The following is a 19,804-nucleotide window of genomic DNA, read 5'->3' as shown; positions in this document are numbered from 1 at the left end:
ATATCTATCTATCTATCTATATCTATCTATCTATCTATATCTCCTAAAGATGCTACCAAAAAACTACTAGAACTCATAAATGAATTCATTAAAACTGCAGGATACAAAATTAATATGTAGAAATCTGTAGCATTTCTGTAAACTAAGAATGTACTAACAGAGAGAAAAATTAAGCAAACAATCCCATTTACCATTCACATAAAAAAGAATAAAGTACCTAGGAATAAATCTACCTAAGGAGGCAAACAACCTGTACTGCAAAAACTATAAGGTATTTGACATAAATCGCAGCAGTATTTATTTGGATCCATCTCCTAGAGTAATGGAAAAAAAGTAAAAATAAACAAATGAGACCTAATTAAATGTAAAAGCTTATGCATAGTAAAGGAAATCATAAAATAAAGAGACAGCATACGGAATAGGAGAAAGTATTTGCAAACTATGGAACTGACCAGGGCTTAATTTCCACAATATACAAACAGCTCATACAGCTCAATATCAAAAAAAAAAAAAAAAAAAAAAAAGCCAAAGAGCCCAATCAAAAACTAGGCAGAAGACCTAAACACATTTCTCCAAAGAAGACATACAGATGGCCAACAGGCACATGAAAAGATGGTCAACATCAATAATTATTAGAGAAATGCAAATCAAAACTACAATCAGCAATCACCTCACACCAGTCAGAATGGCCATCATCAAAAATCTACAAACGGGGGGGCGGGGGGACGAGGGGAAGATGGCGGAAGAGTAAGACGCGGAGATCACCTTCCTCTCCACAGATACACCAGAAACACATCTACACGTGGAACAACTCCTACAGAACACCTACTGAATGCTGGCCGAAGACCTCAGACCTCCCAGAAGGCAAGAAACCCCCCACGTGCCTGGGTAGGGCAAAAGAAAAAATAATAAACAGAGACAAAAGAATAGGGACGGGACCTGCACCAGTGGGGGGGGGGAGCCGTGAAGGAGGTAAGGTTTCCACAGAGTAGGAAGCCCCTTTGAGGGCGGAGACTGTGGGTGGCAGAGGGGGTAAGATTCGGGGCCGCGGAGGAGAGCGCAGCCACAGGGGTGCGGAGGGAAAAGCGCGGAGATTCCCGCACAGAGGATCTGTGCTGACCGACACTCACCAGCCCGAGAGGCTTGTCTGCTCACCCGCCGGGGCAGGCGGGTTTGGGAGCTGAGGCTCGGGCTTCGGTCGGAGCACAGGGAGAGGACCGGTGTTGGCGGCGTGAACACAGCCTGCAGGGGGTTAGTGCGCCACGGCTGGCCGGGAGGAAGTCCGGGTAAAAGTCTGGAGCTGCCGAAGAGGCAAGAGACTTTTTCTTCCCTCTTTGTTTCCTGGTGCGCGAGGAGAGGGGATTTAAGAGCGCTGCTTAAAGGAGCTCCAGAGACTGGCGCGAGCCGCGGCTAAAAGCGCAGACCCCAGAGACGGGCATGAGACGCTAAGGCTGCTGCCGCTAGCACCAAGAAGTCTATGTGCGAGCACAGGTCACTCTCCACACCCCCCTTCCGGGAGCCTGTGCAGCCCGCCACTGCCAGGGTCCCGGGATCCAGGGACAACTTCCCCAGGAGAACTCACCGCGTGCCTCAGGCTGGTGCAAAGTCACGCAGGCCTCTGCCGCCGCAGGCCCGCCCCGCATGCCGTGCCCCTCCCTCCCCCGCCCCGGCCTGAGTGAGCCAGAGCCCCCGAGTCAGGGGCTCCTTTAACCCCGTCCTGTCTGAGCGAAGAACAGACGCCCTCTGGCGACCTACATGCAGAGGCGGGGCCAAATCCAAAGCTGAGCCCCCGGGAGCTGTGCAAACAAAGAAGAGAAAGGGAAATCTCTCCCAGCAGCCTCAGGGGCAGCAGATTAAATCTCCACAATCAACTTGATGTACCCCGCAACTGTGGAATACATGAATAAACAACGATTCATCCCAACTTGAGGAGGTGGACTTTGAGAGCAAGATTTAGGATTTTTTCCCCTTTTCCTCTTTTTGTGAGTGTGTATGTGAATGCTTCTGTGTGAGATTCTGTCTGTATAGCTTTGCTTTCACCACTTGTCCTAGGGTTCTATCCGTCCGTTTTTTTTCTTTAAAAAAATTTTTTTTCTTAATAATTATTATTTTTTTTTAATGACAGTGGAGACACGATGACCCAAAACCTATGGGATGCAGCAAAAGCAGTCCTAAGAGGGAAGTTTATAGCAATACAAGCCCACCTTAAGAAACAGGAAACATCTCGAATAAACAACCTAACCTTGAACCTAAAGCAATCAGTGAGAGAAGAACAAAAAAAGCCCAAAGTTAGCAGAAGGAAAGAAATCATAAAAAACAGATCAGAAATAAATGAAAAAAAATGAAGGAAACGATAGCAAAGATTAATAAAACTAAAAGCTGGTTCTTTGAGAAGATAAACAAAATTGATAAACCATTAGCCAGACTCATCAAGAAAAAAAGGGAGAAGACTCAAATCCATAGAATTAGAAATGAAAAAGGAGAACAACTGACACTGCAGAAATACAAAAGATCATGAGAGATTACTACAAGCAGCTCTATGCCAATAAAATGGACAACCTGGAAGAAATGGACAAGTTCTTAGAAAAGCACAACCTGCCAAGACTGAATCAGGAAGAAATAGAAAATATGAACAGACCAATCACAAGCACTGAAATTGAAACAGTGATTAAAATTCTTCCAACAAACAAAAGCCCAGGACCAGATGACTTCACAGGCAAATTCTATCAAACATTTAGAGAAGAGCTAACACCTATCCTTCTCAAACTCTTCCAAAATATAGCAGAGGTAGGAACACTCCCAAACTCATTCTGAGGCCACCATCACCCTGATACCAAAACCAGAGAAGGATGTCACAAAGAAAGAAAACTACAGGCCAATATCACTGATTAATATAGATGTAAAAATCCTCAACAAAATACTAGCAAACAGAATCCAACAGCCCATTAAAAGGACATACACCATGATCAAGTGGGGTTTATTCCAGGAATGCAAGGATTCTTCAATATACGTAAATCAATCAACGTGATACACCATATTAACAAATTGAAGGAGAAAAACCATATGATCATCTCAATAGATGCAGAGAAAGCTTTTGACATAATTCAACACCCACTTATGATAAAAACCCTGCAGAAAGTAGGCATAGAGGGAGCTTTCCTCAACATAATAAAGGCCATATATGACAAACCCACAGCCAACATCGTCCTCAATGGTGAAAAACTGAAAGCATTTTCACTAAGATCAGGAACAAGACAAGGTTGCCCACTCTCACCACTCTTATTCAACATAGGTTTGTAAGTTTTAGCCACAGCAATCTGAGAAGAAAAGGAAATAAAAGGAATCCAAATCGGAAAAGAAGAAGTAAAGCTGTCACTGTTTGCAGATGACATGATACCATACATAGAGAATCCTAAAGATGCTACCAGAAAACTACTAGAGCTAATCAATGAATTTGGTAAAGTAGCAGGATACAAAATTAATGCACAGAAATCTCTGGCATTCCTATACACTAATGATAAAAATCTGAAAGTGAAATCAAGAAAACACTCCCATTTACCACTGCAACAAAAAGAATAAAATATCTAGGAATAAACGTACCTAAGGAGACAAAAGACCCGTATACAGAAAATTATAAGACACTGATGAAAGAAATTAAAGATGATACAAATAGATGGAGAGACATACCATGTTCTTGGATGGGAAGAATCAACATTGTGAAAATGACTCTACTACCCAAAACAATCTACAGATTCAATGCAATTCCTATCAAACTACCACTGGCATTTTTCACAGAACTAGAACAAAAAAATTTCACAATTTGTATGGAAACACAAAAGACCCCGAATAGTCAAAGCAATCTTGAGAAAGAAAAACGGAGCTGGAGGAATGAGGCTCCCTTTCTTCAGACTATACTACAAAGCTACAGTAATCAAGCCAGTATGGTACTGGCACAAACACAGAAAGATAGATCAATGGAACAGGACGAAATCCCAGAGATAAACCCATACACATATCATCACCTGATCTTTGATAACGGAGGCAGGAATGTACAGTGGAGAAAGGACAGCCTCTTCAATAAGCAGTGCTGGGAAAACTGGACAGGTACATGTAAAAGTATGAGATTAGATCACTCCCAAACACCATACACAAAAATAAGCTCCAAACAGATTAAAGACCTAAATGTAAGGCCAGAAACTATCAAACTCTTAGAGGAAAACATAGGAAGAACACTCTATGACATAAATCACAGCAAGATCCTTTTTGACCCACCTCCTAGAGAAATGGAAATAAAAACAAAAATAAACAAATGGGACCTAATGAAACTGCAAAGCTTTTGCACAGTAAAGGAAACCTTAAACAAGACCAGAAGAGAACCCTCAGAATGGGAGAAAATATTTGCAAATGAAGCAACTGACAAAGGATTAATCTCCAAAATTTACAAGCAGCTCATGCAGCTCAGTAACAAAAAAACAAACAACCCAATCCAAAAATGGGCAGAAGACCTAAATAGACAGTTCTCCAAAGAAGAGATACAGACTGCCAACAAACACATGAAAGAATGCTCAACCTCATTAATCATTAGAGAAATGCAAATCAAAACTACAATGAGATATCATGTCACACCAGTCATAATGGCCATCATCAAAAAATCTAGAAACAATAAATGCTAGACAGGGTGTGGAGAGAAGGGAACACTGTTGCACTGCTGGTGGGAATGTGAATTGATACAGCCACTATGGAGAACAGTATGGAGGTTCCTTAAAAAACTACAAATAGAACTACCATATGACCCAGCAGTCCCACTACTGGGCATATACCCTGAGAAAACCATAATTCAAAAAGAGTCATGTACCAAAATGTTCATTGCAGCTCTGTTTACAATAGCCCGGAGATGGAAACAACCTAAGTGTCCATCATTGGATGAATGGATAAAGAAGGTGTGGCACATATATACAATGGAATATTAGCCATAAAAAGAAACGAAATTGAGTTATTTGTAATGAGGTGGATAGACCTAGAGTCTGTCATACAGAGTGAAGTCAGTCAGAAAGAGAGAGACAAATGCTGTATGCTAACACATATATATAGAAATTCAGGGAAAAAAATGTCATGAAGAACCTAGGGGTAAGACAGGAATAAAGACACAGACCTACTAGATAATGGACTTGAGGATATGGGGAGGGGGAAGGGTAAGCTGTGACAAAGCGAGAGAGAGACATGGACATATATACACTACCAAACGTAAGGTAGATAGCTAGTGGGAAGCAGCCGCATAGCACAGGGAGATCAGCTCGGTGCTTTGTGATCACCTAGATGGGTGGGATAGGGAGGGTGGGAGGGAGGGAGACACAAGTGAGAAGAGATATGGGAACATATGTATATGTATAACCGATTCAGTTTGTTATAAAGCAGAAACTAACACACCATTATAAAGCAATTATACTCCAATAAAGATGTAAAAAAAAAGTCTACAAACAATGAATGCTGGAGAGGGTGTGGAGAAAAGGGAACCCTCCTACACTGTTGGGGGGAATGTAAGTTGGTGCAGCCACCATGGAGAACAGGATGGAGGTTCTTTAAAAAACTGTTAACAGAATTACCATATGATCCAGCAATCCCAGTCCTGGGCATATATCCAGACCGAACTATAATTCAAAAAGATAGATGCACCCCAGTTTTCATAGCAGCAGTATTCTTATTGGAAACAAATGTCCATCGACAGATGAATGGATAAAGAAGATGTGGTACATATATAATGGAATATTACTCAGCCAGAAAAAGAATGAAATAATGCCATTTGCAATAACATGGATGGACCTAGAGATGATCCGTTACCAAGTGAAGTAAGCCAGACAGAGAAACACAAATACATGGTATCGCTTATATGTGGATTCTAAAAAATAATACAAATGAACTTAGAAACCTCAAATAGACTCACAGACATAGAAAACAAACTTATGTTTATCAAAGTGGAAGAGGAGGGAGGGATAAATTAGGAATTTGGGATTAGCAGATACACACGACTATATGTAAAATCGATAACCAACAGTGACCTACTGTAGAGCACAGGGAACTGTATTTAACGTCTTGTAATAACCTATAATGGAAAAGAATCTGAAAAAGATTATATATATATATATATATATATATATGCAAAACTGAATCACTTTGTTGAAACTAACCCACACTGTAAATTAACTATACTTCAATAATCATAAAAAAGGATGTTGTAAAAAAAAAAAAAAAAAGGATGTTGTTATACGTCTAAGAACTGATGGTAAAAAAGACCGAACACTTCAGTCTGCTTTCAGATTTAACTTTCATCTGTATGATTTCTGTTCAAAAAAGTCAAGGTCCCTTTCAGTCCAGTTGCTACCAAAATCTGAGGGACCGGTTCCAGAATTTCAGGAGGTTGAAGAGCAGGTATGAGACTCAACTCTGACTTTCGACCTCAGTCCGTCTCACTCGTCACCACGGCGCCACCTCACTGATTGCCTAGAGACCTAAGGGTATTAAGGTGGGCTGCCCTTGAATTTTCTGTACGTCTGAACAGCCACACTTACAGAGGCTACAATCACCGAAGTTACACTGCTCCATCTGGCAACACACACAAATCCCACTACCTTCCATACCAGGAAGGTCACTTGGCAGGATGTGCATTGCCCGTGGTCTCCAGGGCCATCTATTTCAGTTCTGCTAGATGCAGAGGAAGAGGCTGAGGTACAGAGTAAGAGCCCTCCTTGCCCGAAGCCACAGACCTCAACAGCAGCCTACGCGTAGAATCCAGGCTTCCTGACTAACAGTGAAAGATCACACTTCTCCCAGTGATATTTTAGTGCTGTGCAGTTGGCGTGAAAACACTCTGACCAGGGTCAACACTATACCTAGCCAAGCACGTGTGCTTTGAGCATGCATGCTTCCTTTTGCGCAGACGCTGACCAAGGTACTACACTAGCTACCCAGCCCTCCAACCAACTGGGTCAGAATTCAAAGAACCTGGAGCAGCCCTGAGGTCCAGAGGCTCCGATAAGAATATGATTCCCTCTACAACAAACATAAGAGTAACCACCATTGAATTAAGCGTGTACTATGTGAGCTCTGTATTAGACCGTGGACATGCGTTTTCTTTCGCCTGGGAAGAAACCATCGGAGGATAAAGTTACTTAGGGTCATGCAAACCCAGCTTGGATTCTAGAACCCATGTTTTTGCTATGGCACTGCTTTTGAGTAAGGTCCTGTCCACCTGGATTTCCAGGGTTATATGGAAGTTTCCTGCTCTGGGGGGTTGTCGCCCTATCCTGAGCGTGGGCAGCCTTGCCTGAGGCTCTGACATAGGCTGTATATGTCTTATGAACCCCCTGCCTGCAATTGTTGGACCTGACTTGTGGACTCAGTCACTGCCTGCAGCACTGCTCCTTCAGGGATGGGTTTCTGGCAACAAGGCCATTCACTGTCCAGACCAGAAGCTCTGGGGTGGAGTTAGTTCACCCAGCCTGACCTATCATTGTTTTTTTTTTTTGTTTTTTTTTTTGCGGTACGCGGGCCTCTCACTGTTGTGGCCTCTCCCATTGCGGACCACAGGCTCCGGACGCACAGGTTCAGTGGCCATGGCTCACGGGCCCACCGGCTCCGCAACATATGAGATCTTCCCGGACCGGGGCACGAACCCGTGTCCCCTGCATCGGCAGGCGGACCCTCAACCACTGTGCCACCAGGGAAGCCCTGGCCTACCTTTAATACCTTCTCCACAATAGCTTCTGATGAGCAATGTTTGGATGGTCACCTACTGTGGGCCAGCATTAAAGTAAGCTCCTAAAATTTATTGTTGAACTTGAGTCGCCTTCATGCACCCTGGACCCTCAGGTAGCCTCTCATCCAAGCCCACATCATGGCCAAAAGCACGAAGAAATATTCTTCTGGTTTGTTGACAGAGTCCGAAAGGCCCTGTTCAAGAGCTATCCCAAGAAGCAACAAATGTGTGATGTACACAGAGACTCCGGGTTCCTGCAGAATCATAGTATACTTCACATTATCAGTGGGAAAGTCACCCAACACAGGTTTGTAAAGTCATATCAGTGGTGATAAGGAAGTTGGAAAAGTAGTGATTGGTAAGGTGGAGAGTCACAATTAGTCTCAGGTGAGAGCAGTTCAGTGTATGGGCCGCTACACCGTACATCAGTTCGTTACAATGTGCATGAAAGTCACCTGGGCCTCTTGTTACAACGTGGTTTTTTAACTCAGAACAGCTGAGGTGGAGCCTGCTTTTCTATCAAGCTCCCCTAGCATGCTGAAAGCCACCGGTCCTCAGACTACACTCTGCATAGCAAGCCCATCGACCTCCTTGACGCAGGTTTCAAAAGCAAAGAACGGAGTTGGCTTACTTGGATGTAAGTCATGCATGTAGGTGGCTTTAGAACCTGCCAACTAAGCTCCGCGATCTTACCAGAAAAGTAATCATTCATAGAGGAAGAAAACCACGCCAGCACTGAGTCTCAGAGCTTGAGGGAGATGGAGCCTGGGGTTGAGGGGTCTGGAGACACAAACAGAAATCCAGAGAGGGAAAGAATGGGCGGCCGTCTTAGGAACAGCAACAACTGTTGTTCAACTGGGTAAACGATCCGTGTTTCAAGAGCAGAGAAGAAGGGAGCTGCGGGTAGACATGCCCGAACCACAACAGCAGACTCACTGGCGCAGAAAAGGCAAACTTCCAAGCCTTAACAACAAGTAACGGCAGGAAATCACCACAGGCAAACCACAGACGCTAGAGTGAGCGCAGGGTCACACGTGATCACAAGGCCACCCGGTGAATTCCCAGATGTGGGAAGTGAACTTACCTGCTTGTCTTCAGCTTCCAGAAGGAGCAGAGCGAGGGAAATCCAGACGTCCTAGTCTCAGAGGAAATGGCGGGCCCAGCAAGGAATCCAGGAAGGGATGAAGTACGGGAGATGGAAAACTCAGCCAAGGCTCAGGTCCGCTACGAACGCCAAAGCTGCCGTAAAGTGAGGACGTAAACTTGGGCGGTACTGACCCAATGAAAGGCCTGTATTCCTTCCTAACTGCATGGGGCAGAATCAACACGCCTAAGTTAAGTGGCTCTAGCTGTGAAAACCGGCAAACAGTACGCAGCCCGAGGCATGCTGGTAGAGCCCCGTCTCAAAGGAGGTCCCATATCAGCCGCATCAGTGTCACCTGGGAACCTGTTAGGAAACGTAAGATCTCCGCCCTACTCCAAAGCGACCAGTCAGACACCGCGGGGCTGGCGCCCTGCAGCCTGTGGTTCTGCAAGCCCTCCAGGAGATTCTGATTTAGGCTCACCGGAGCAGAGTCCGCTGACAGCATGGGGGAGACGCAAGGCCAGGTGTGGCAAGGGACAGACGTTATAAGTGGGCTTGATGATGGCAGTTTTAAAGAGCTAGTGAACAGCAAAGCCTGTTTACAGGGAGAAGAAACCCCGGGATACATCATGTAAGATCATAATTACTAAAACAGGGTCAGTGATCCACAAAGTTGGGCAGTGCCATTTCTTTATCCATTCATCTCATGATGTATTTTTAAGAGACCCACTGAAAAGAAGTGCTATCTGTTGCCCAGGCTTGTAAAGAGATCTTCTCAGAGGGGGGGAAACTAACTTGAGGAAAACTAACGTGGTGGTCTCATGTGATGTGTTTGACAGAAATATTGAGAAAGAGTTTTATTTTAAATATAAAAACAAGTGTAAGACAAAAAAAAAAAGCAAAAGCAACCCGTGGAGGCTGCCATTACAGGCGCACCTTTTCTCACTGTTTGCTTTATGACGCTTCACAGATACGGCATTTTGTACAAATTGAACGTTTGTGGCAACCCTGCATCGAACGAGTGTGGCGCCATTTTCCGAGAGCATTTGTTCCCTTTGTGTCTCTGGGTCTCATTTTGGCAATTCTCGCAGTATTTCAAGCTTTTCTATTAGGATTCTATTTGATATGGTGATCAGTTGTCTTTGATGTTACCACTGCCAAAAGATTGCCACTCTCTGAAGGTGTAGATGTTGGTGAGCATTTTTCAGCAATAAAGTAAGTTTTCATTCAGGTGTGTGCATTCTTTTTTTAGACATAATGCTATTGTACACTCAATAGACTACAGTCTAGGGTACACATAACTTTTATAGGCTCTGTGAAACCAAACTGTTCCTGTGACTCGCTTTATTGCCATATTTGCTTTACTGTGGTGCTCTGGAACCACACCTGCAGCGTCTCCAAAGTCTGCCTGTGTACAGATTAATTCAGCCAATACGAGCTAGATATCTGCTCTATTCAGACACTGAAGACGCAAATAAAACATAACGTCTTTCAAAATACTTGCAGTGTAGCGATAAGGGTGGGGCAGACAACATGACAATACATTGAGTTGACAGAGCTGTACTAGAAGTTCGCCCAAGGAGCTACAGGAGCCTAGAGTTTCTCCAAAAAGCATCAGAGAACTCTTCTCAAAAAGGATTAATGCTTACTTTAACTCTGAAGAACAAAAGAGAAAACAACATCCTAGCAGCGGGAGTGAGCTGTGGGAAGATGTGAAGGCGTGAAATGCCTTCTGGGAAATGCTGGAAGCTTGGAATGGCTGGGGGGAGAGGGCACAAGGCCAGAGAACAAGTGGGCAGCTCATGGTGGCCCTGGGTGCCATCCTGGTAATGCTGGTGAGCCACGGAGGACCAGGAAGGGATGCAACCTTCAGAAGGACCAGTCTGTCTCGCTCAAATGGGGAATGGATTGAAGAGAGGGCCAGGAAGGAGGCTGGCCAGATCAATAAGGAAACTAAGGAAAGTACGGCCATAATTCAAGTGACGGACTAGGACGTAGAGCCCAGGAATGCAGAAATTATGCAGTTCTAAGGGATGTGGCAACACCTAGGCTACAACCAAGCTCAGAACCCCTCATGCAACAGGACCCAGTGGGGGAGGGGCCCTAGCAATCTGTAACGAATACTAGCAACAAAAGGGCAATCAGCTTCATTCCTTTTACAAACGAGAGACCATTTAAGGCTCTCCACGTCATAAGGTCTGTCTTACATTTCAAGTAGTAACAGTATTGCTTTTACTCGTTTTATATGTCTAGACGCTTATCTGCCTAATGCAGTGGATTTGGTGGTAGTCAGTCTTCCTCTGTCCTTTTTTTTTTTTTTAAATAATTGTTTCTTTTGTTTGTTTGTTTGGCCGAGCTGCCTGGCTTGCGGGATCTTAGTTCCCTGACCAGGCACTGAACCTGGACCCTCGGCAGTGAAAGCACCGAGTCTTAATGACTGGACCGCCAGGGAAGTCCCTGCTCTGTTCCTTTAAAAGCCGCCTGTGAGGGCTTCCTTGGTGGCGCAGTGGTTGAGAGTCCGCCTGCCGATGCAGGGGACGCGGGTCAGTACCACCCAACTTTACGTCCTCACTTTACGGCAGCTTTGGCGTTCGTAGCGGACCTGAGCCTTGGCTGAGTTTTCCATCTCCCGTACTTCATCCCTTCCTGGATTCCTTGCTGGGCCCGCCATTTCCTCTGAGACTAGGACGTCTGGATTTCCCTCGCTCTGCTCCTTCTGGAAGCTGAAGACAAGCAGGTAAGTTCACTTCCCACATCTGGGAATTCACCGGGTGGCCTTGTGATCACGTGTGACCCTGCGCTCACTCTAGCGTCTGTGGTTTGCCTGTGGTGATTTCCTGCCGTTACTTGTTGTTAAGGCTTGGAAGTTTGCCTTTTCTGCGCCAGTGAGTCTGCTGTTGTGGTTCGGGCATGTCTACCCGCAGCTCCCTTCTTCTCTGCTCTTGAAACACGGATCGTTTACCCAGTTGAACAACAGTTGTTGCTGTTCCTAAGACGGCCGCCCATTCTTTCCCTCTCTGGATTTCTGTTTGTGTCTCCAGACCCCTCAACCCCAGGCTCCATCTCCCTCAAGCTCTGAGACTCAGTGCTGGCGTGGTTTTCTTCCTCTATGAATGATTACTTTTCTGGTAAGATCGCGGAGCTTAGTTGGCAGGTTCTAAAGCCACCTACATGCATGACTTACATCCAAGTAAGCCAACTCCGTTCTTTGCTTTTGAAACCTGCGTCAAGGAGGTCGATGGGCTTGCTATGCAGAGTGTAGTCTGAGGACCGGTGGCTTTCAGCATGCTAGGGGAGCTTGATAGAAAAGCAGGCTCCACCTCAGCTGTTCTGAGTTAAAAAACCACGTTGTAACAAGAGGCCCAGGTGACTTTCATGCACATTGTAACGAACTGATGTACGGTGTAGCGGCCCATACACTGAACTGCTCTCACCTGAGACTAATTGTGACTCTCCACCTTACCAATCACTACTTTTCCAACTTCCTTATCACCACTGATATGACTTTACAAACCTGTGTTGGGTGACTTTCCCACTGATAATGTGAAGTATACTATGATTCTGCAGGAACCCGGAGTCTCTGTGTACATCACACATTTGTTGCTTCTTGGGATAGCTCTTGAACAGGGCCTTTCGGACTCTGTCAACAAACCAGAAGAATATTTCTTCGTGCTTTTGGCCATGATGTGGGCTTGGATGAGAGGCTACCTGAGGGTCCAGGGTGCATGAAGGCGACTCAAGTTCAACAATAAATTTTAGGAGCTTACTTTAATGCTGGCCCACAGTAGGTGACCATCCAAACATTGCTCATCAGAAGCTATTGTGGAGAAGGTATTAAAGGTAGGCCAGGGCCGCCCTTGTGGCGCAGTGGTTGAGGGTCCACCTGCCGATGCAGGGGACACGGGTTCGTGCCCCGGTCCGGGAAGATCCCACATGCCGCGGAGCGGGTGGGCCCGTGAGCCATGGCCACTGAACCTGCGCGTCTGGAGCCTGTGCTCCGCAATGGGAGAGGCCACAAAAGTGAGCGGCCTGCGTACCGCAAAAAAAAAGAAATGCATACCCAATGGCCACACTGCACAGCTTGCAGGATCTTAGTTCCACGATCACGGATTGAAACCGTGCCCCCTGCAGTGAAAGTGCTGAGTCGTAACCACTGGATCACCAGGGAATTCCTTTAAGTCCCTTTAAATCTTCCTATTTTCCTGGGCCTGTAAGCATCTTTCTCTAGCAAAGTCTAAATGGACACTTATTTCCATGTTTCAAGGTGAAAACTCTGTCTACTGACTGTGATAAACAAGTGATGTGTATAAATGAAATGCACAACACGTATAGTCATTTGTTTTCTAAACCGGTTATGGGAAGAATTCATAAACACAGAAAGAGCTGAAGTCAGTGGAGGTTTTATTTCAATATTTAGTCAAAGCCTCTTTTTTAATTAAAAAAAATTTTTTTTGGCTGCGTTGGGTCTTTGTTGCTGCGCGCAGGCTTTCTCTAGTTGCAGTGAACGGGGGCTGCTCTTCGTTGCAGTCTGCGGGCTTCTCATTGCGGTGGCTTCTCTTGTTGCAGAGCACGGGCTCTAGGCACGTGGGCTCAGTTGTTGTGGCGCGTGGGCTCAGTAGTTGTGGCTCGCGGGCTCTAGAGCACAGACTTAGTAGTTGTAGCGCAGGGGCTTAGTTGCTCCGCAGCATGTGGGATCTTCCCGGGCCAGGGCTCGAATCCATGTCCCCTACATTGGCAGGCGGATTCTTAACCAGTGCACCACCAGAGAAGTCCCAAGCTTAAGTCTTTTTTTTATTAAAGTGTTGAAATACGATTGTCTGGCATTCTGTCAGCGGGATTCTAAAATAACTAAAGACAGGAACCAAATCTAAACATGATTAATAAAGGATGTTAAGGAAACAGCAACAGCTTTCCTTTCAAAATACAATAATCACCTGAGGGGATACTATTAGAGTTGTGATTGTGAATAAAAAGTGTTTTGAAGTATCTACTGGGATCATGAATTCATGTATATAAAAATTTAAATTTAACATAACTCGAGCAATAATAATTTTTGTTCCTGTTTTATTCCTTAAGCACCATTGAGAGTAAAGAAATAGATATTTCAGTTAAAAAGTGTCATATTCTGTTTTTTGTTTTATTCCAATTTAAGCCAAGATTATCAAAAAGCATTGGTAATGCAGGACATGAGTATGTTAGTCTGCTTGGGTGGCCATAACAAAATACCACAGATTGGATGGCTTAAACAACAGACATGTATCTCTCCCAGTCCCAGAGGCTGGAATCTGAGATCCAGGTGTGGGCAGGGCTGTTTCGTCCTGATGCCTCTCTCCTGGGCGTGTAGACGGCCGTCTCCTCCCTGTGTCCTCACGTGGTTGCCCCTCTGTGTGTGTCTGTGTCCTAATCTCCTCTTCTTATAAGGACACCAGTCCTATGGGATCACGACCCACCCTAATGAACTCATTTTACCTTCATCCCCTCTTTACAGACCCCCAACTTCCATCACAGTCTCATTCTGAAGTCCTGAGGGTTAGAACTTCAACAGTTTTGGGGAAGGAGAGAATACACAATTCAGTCCATAAAAATGGATAGACCATGTCGGGTCTCACTTCAGAAGTCACCAAGAGTTTTTCTCAAATATTGAGTATTGTGATAAAAATATCCATATTCTCGCCCACAAATTTAAAAATTGCCTCAATATATATGTAAAAATATATGAGGCAGGGGGCAGAAATGGGTGACCTCTTGACACATTTTAATGGAATACTCTACAAATTAGGAAGACAAAATTGGATAAGCATTGAATAAACATTGCATCAGAAATGACAATCTTTTAAGACTTTGAATATCAAAGGAAATAACCAGGAATTCCTTCTAGATTAGCTGTATTAGGAAATATGCTATTAGATTTCTATACACATGGACTGTCAAGTATATATAATGCTAGCTATAGACCCACAGAATATATAGTATAGATAGAACAGTAGACTGTTGGTGACCTAGAGTTATGAATTGTCTTCTATCCTGTAGATTGCAAGCTACATGCTTTATCTTTCAATTGATGGTGGTTCTCAAGTTGGGTAATTTTATCCCTGAGGAGAGAGCTGGAGTTGTTGGGTTTTTTTTTTGGTTTTATTGGGTTTTTTTTTCTGCGGTACACGGACCTCTCAGTGCTGTGGCCTCTCCTGTTGCGGAGCACAGGCTCCAGACGCGCAGACTCAGCGGTCACGGCTCACGGGCCCAGCCACTCCGCGGCATGTGGGATCTTCCCGGACTGGGGCACGAACCCGCGTCCCCTGCATCGGCAGGCAGACTCTCAACCACTGCGCCAAGAGGGAAGCCCCTGGAGTTGTTTTTGGTTGTCATAACTGGGGCAGGGGGAGCTTCTGACATCTAGCGTGTGGAGGACATGCGTGCTCCTATGAATTTCCCACAATACACAGGACAGCCCCCGGCGACCAAGTTGCAGCTGGCCGCAAATAGCAGTAGTGCCAAGGCTGAGAAATTCTGAGGACATTCCCAGTATTATCTGCAACATCACTCAAAAATTTTTTTTCTTTTAATTGAACTATAGTTGATTTACAATGTAGTCTTAGTTTCAGGTGTACAGCAAACTGATTCAGTTATATATATATATATATATATATATATATACTCCTGTATATATAATTTTCAGATTCTTTTCCATTATAGGGTATTACAAGATATTGAATAGAGTTCCCTGTGCTCTACAGTAGGTCTTTGTTGCTTATCTAGTTTATATACAGTAATGTGTATGTGTCTGTTAATCCCAAACTCCTAAGGTATCGAGTTTTCCTCCTTTGACCCCCTTCACTAATCCAAGACAACTTGTTTGTTTAATTTTCTCTTATTACAGCTTTCCCATGACTTTCCCAATTCACATGTGCCGTGAGGATTCATCAAAATCATTGGGTCATTTCCCATGAGCATATGCAGGACTCGAGGGTTCTCCTCTGCTCCTGTGCTGTTATATCACGACTGCCCCTTGTGATGAATTGGCTCAATCTTCCGTCCACTCCTCCCCGTCAGCCAGGTAGCCCCTAAGGAACATTACGAACGGCATGATCGTTCACTCTTTTCCTGCCCCACTTTCAGCAGAACCCGAGCGAATTTAAATGTCAGTGGCGTAGCTGCTAGAACAGGTGGATTGTGTTTCCAAATGGCTCTTGCGACTATATTTTAAATAATGTAAAGGGAAAGGTGTTTCAACGTGTCCTATGAAAGTACGTAATAGGAAATATCTGTTCCCTCCTGCCTTCTCATTACAGTGATTTAGAATGAGGACTCAAATCTAATGAATAATAAATGCCTCAAGTAAAATTTCATTTCAATTAAAAACTAGGGCACAAGCCCACTTGTAAAATATTAGGATTTGGGAAATGGCTTTTAAACTACTGACTGGTTTTTCAAAACTTAGTTCTCTGAGTTATGCTACTGAAATAAACTCTGCTGTTTTCATGATTAGCTCACCTAATATATAAAGCTATCTTTTATCGTTTGGGGATATTTAAAAATTTGCCTTTCCTTCCTTTTTTCCCCTCCCCTCCCCTCCCCTCCCCTCCTTTTCCCTTTCTTCCCTTCCCTTCCTTTCTTTTCTTTTTTCAAAACATATTTATTTATTTATTTATTTGGTTGCACTGGGTCTTAGTTACGGCAGGCAGGCTCCCTAATTGTGGCACATGGGCTCCTTAGTTGCAGCTCGTGGGGTCCTTAGTTGTGGCATGTGAAGTCTTAGTTGCAGCACGCATGAGGGATCTAGTTCCCTGACCGGGGATTGAACCCAGGCCCCCTGCACTGGGAGCGTGGAGTCTTAACCACTGTACCACAAGGGAAGTCCCCCTTTCTTTTCTTAAATGATGCTGCCATTCGATGGCCACCTGTATATTCATGAAAGAGGGTTTTAAGAGCTGCCAACTGTCCACCATGACTAACTCTTACTTTTGAACTCCTTTGCTCGGAATCTGGAAAATTACATGGAGCAATTAGTTACCGATTCTCCATTTTTTAAACAGATCTTTATTGCAGTATAATTGCTTCACAATACCATGTCTGTTTCTGTTGCACAACAAAGGGAATGTCCCCGTATCCCCTCCCTCTTGAGCCTCCGTCTCTTTCTCCCTATCCCACCCCTCTAGGTCCGTTTTTTTTTTTTTTTTTTTTTTTTTTTTATAAATTTATTTATTTATTTTTGGCAGTGTTGGGTCGTCGTTTCTGTGCGAGGGCTTTCTCTAGTTGCGGCGAGCGGGGTCCAGTCTTCATCGCGGTGCGCGGGCCTTTCACTGTCTCGGCCTCTCTTGTTGCGGAGCACAGGCTCCAGACGCGCAGGCTCAGTAGTTGTGGCTCACCGGCCCAGTTGCTCCGCGGCATGTGGGATCTTCCCAGACCAGGGCTCGAACCCGTGTTCCCTGCATTGGCAGGCAGGTTCTCAACCACGAGCGCCACCAGGGAAGCCCCTAGGTCCGTTTTTTTAGTGAGTGAAAATCCTATGGAAATAGTAACGTTTGGAAGTTGGTCCGTGGCAAGCAAGGAAACATGAATAGGGCAAGGGATTATGGAACTCCCCCATTAGCTTCTGTGGCAGGAGTACAATAACTCAGAGCATTATTGTGAATCAGACGAGGTGATGCAGTTCAAACGGGGAATGATGGACAGAGAGAGAAACGCCGTGCATGCTAATATGAATTTATTTAGCTTGTCCAATCCCCAGTGGGTGCTGGTTCCTCTCTGCAGTCCTCTCTACGTATGACAGTGTCCTCCAGCTAATGCATGCATTTATCCTCTGCAGAGAATTGGGGGAAATGGTTGCTGAAAAGGGCATCACTCCATCTTAAGGTGCAACAGAGTCACTCTCTGGATTGGGCATTTATGCACAAGACAGCAATATTATTCTATTTAGCTGATGGAAATGCATCCTGGAGAAAAATAAATCCTCAGCTCTCCCATGTGTGTGCCGAGGTAGTGAGAATGTACCCAAGTCAAAACTACCTTTATGGTTGTCTTTTCCACACAAGTGGAGGTCTTTACCAGGTGCATTCTTCCAACCATTTGTACCAAAAATAGCCAAGTTTCAACTGAAAGTTGTGAAAATAAATCCAGGATAATTTTGGTAAAATTGGAAATCAAAAGTTTCAAAGTTGTGATTTCCCATATTCAGAGGGAGTTAAATATCTAGTATCACATTTTTTAATTACTGGGCCTCAGAATTATTTAACAATGGAGATAGATTCTAGCTATAGCTATAGTTATAGTATAGACATGTAGATACAGATAGATATAGACATAGATATGTATCCTCTATACATATATTTTCTCTGTGTACTCTTTATATATGTATATCTATCATGATTATCATCTATCATCTATTTATCATCTATGTGTATCTCTCTATCTTTATCATCTATGTATCATCTATCATCTATATATCCATCTATCTGTCCATCCATCCTCTTGTTTATACCTATCTATCTAACTATATCATCTATGTATCATCTATCATATCTATCTATCCATCCATCCATCCATCCTCTGTATTTATATCCGTCCATCCATCCTCTTATATATACCTATCTATCTATGCTCAATCCTTATTATTTGCTGAATCCATATTTGCAAACTCACCAGCTCGCTAAAATTTATCTGTAACCTGAAATCAGTACTTGGACTCATTTTTAGGCATTCGCTGAGCGGGGAGAAGTTTGTCACTTGTCATGCAAGTTTCCAAGTGACGCGGAACAAAGTTACTCTGTCTTCTCATGTCAATCCTCTTCCTGTAAAGTGTTCTTTTCATGGTATGTTGAATGCCATGCATTTCCTGTTCCTGTGCTTTTGAGTGGTGGTTTTCCTGTTTACAATGCGCCCCTCCCCACCTCAGGGCTGAGGTGCTGTCTAGTGTCTTAAGCTCAAGAAGGCTGTGATGTGCTTCACAGAGAAAATACGTGAGTGAGAGAGAAGCTTTGTTCAGGTGTGAGTTATAGGCCGTGAGTTCGGTGTGGTCGAATTAACAATACCGATTCACTGAGGTGTCTTTAAACAGAAACACACGTAAAACAAGGTTAGGTGCTCATTGATGAAAATGTGGTGACCAGAAGTTCACAGGAACCGAACCCTGGAGTTCCCCTGGAACCAGTGGTCCCGTATTCACTAATTTGGGGCAACTTTATAGAGCATCACAACCATGAATAATGAGAACCGACTGTAAATGGTTATAAAAGTAATGCTTTCCTTCGTAGTGTGTGTATTAGTGCCCTTGGGCTGCAATAACAAAACACCACACACAGGGTGGCTTAAACAGCAGACATTATGTCTCCCAGTCCTGGAGTCTGGAATCTGAGATACAGGTGTGGGCAGGGCTGGTTCCTCCCAAGGCCTCTCTCCTGGGCGTGTAGACAGCCGTCTCCTCCCTGTGTCCTCCCGTGGTCATCCCTCTGTGTGTGTCTGTGTACTAGTCTCCTCTTCTTATAAGAACCCCACTCCTATGGGATCAGGACCCACCCTAATGACTTCATCTTACCTTTATCACCTTTTTAAAGACCCCATCTGCTAATACAGTCCCATTCTGAGGTCTTGGGAGTTAGGGGTTCAACACGTGAATTTTTTTTTGTTGGGAGGAGGGTGACAGCAATTCAATCCAAAATGGTGTTGCTATGGTTTTTCTTGGTCTTGCGGTCTGCATTAACTTTCCTGCTCTTTGTGTTTTGCAGAGAGATGATAAGAATCAGGGATACTAGGGGGGAGGTTCATGGTTTTGTTTTTGTTCATTGTTGTCTCCACCCTCCAATCATCTGAAGAGAGGCCACGTGAACCCACTCTGGAAAAGCTGAGGGGTATACGTGCTGCTGAGACCGAAAATTTAAGTCATTTGAGTGTTCGATATGATAGTCAGAAAAGCTGTAAAGAGAACTGCCAAGCCAGTTTTCCACTTAGATTAACTCGTGAAGTGAGCCCCG

This window comes from Phocoena sinus, chromosome X (assembly GCF_008692025.1).
Source record: "Phocoena sinus isolate mPhoSin1 chromosome X, mPhoSin1.pri, whole genome shotgun sequence".
Taxonomy (NCBI): Eukaryota; Metazoa; Chordata; class Mammalia; order Artiodactyla; family Phocoenidae; genus Phocoena; species Phocoena sinus.
The sequence above is the reverse complement of the archived record's forward strand: the minus strand, read 5'-3'. Positions refer to the sequence as shown.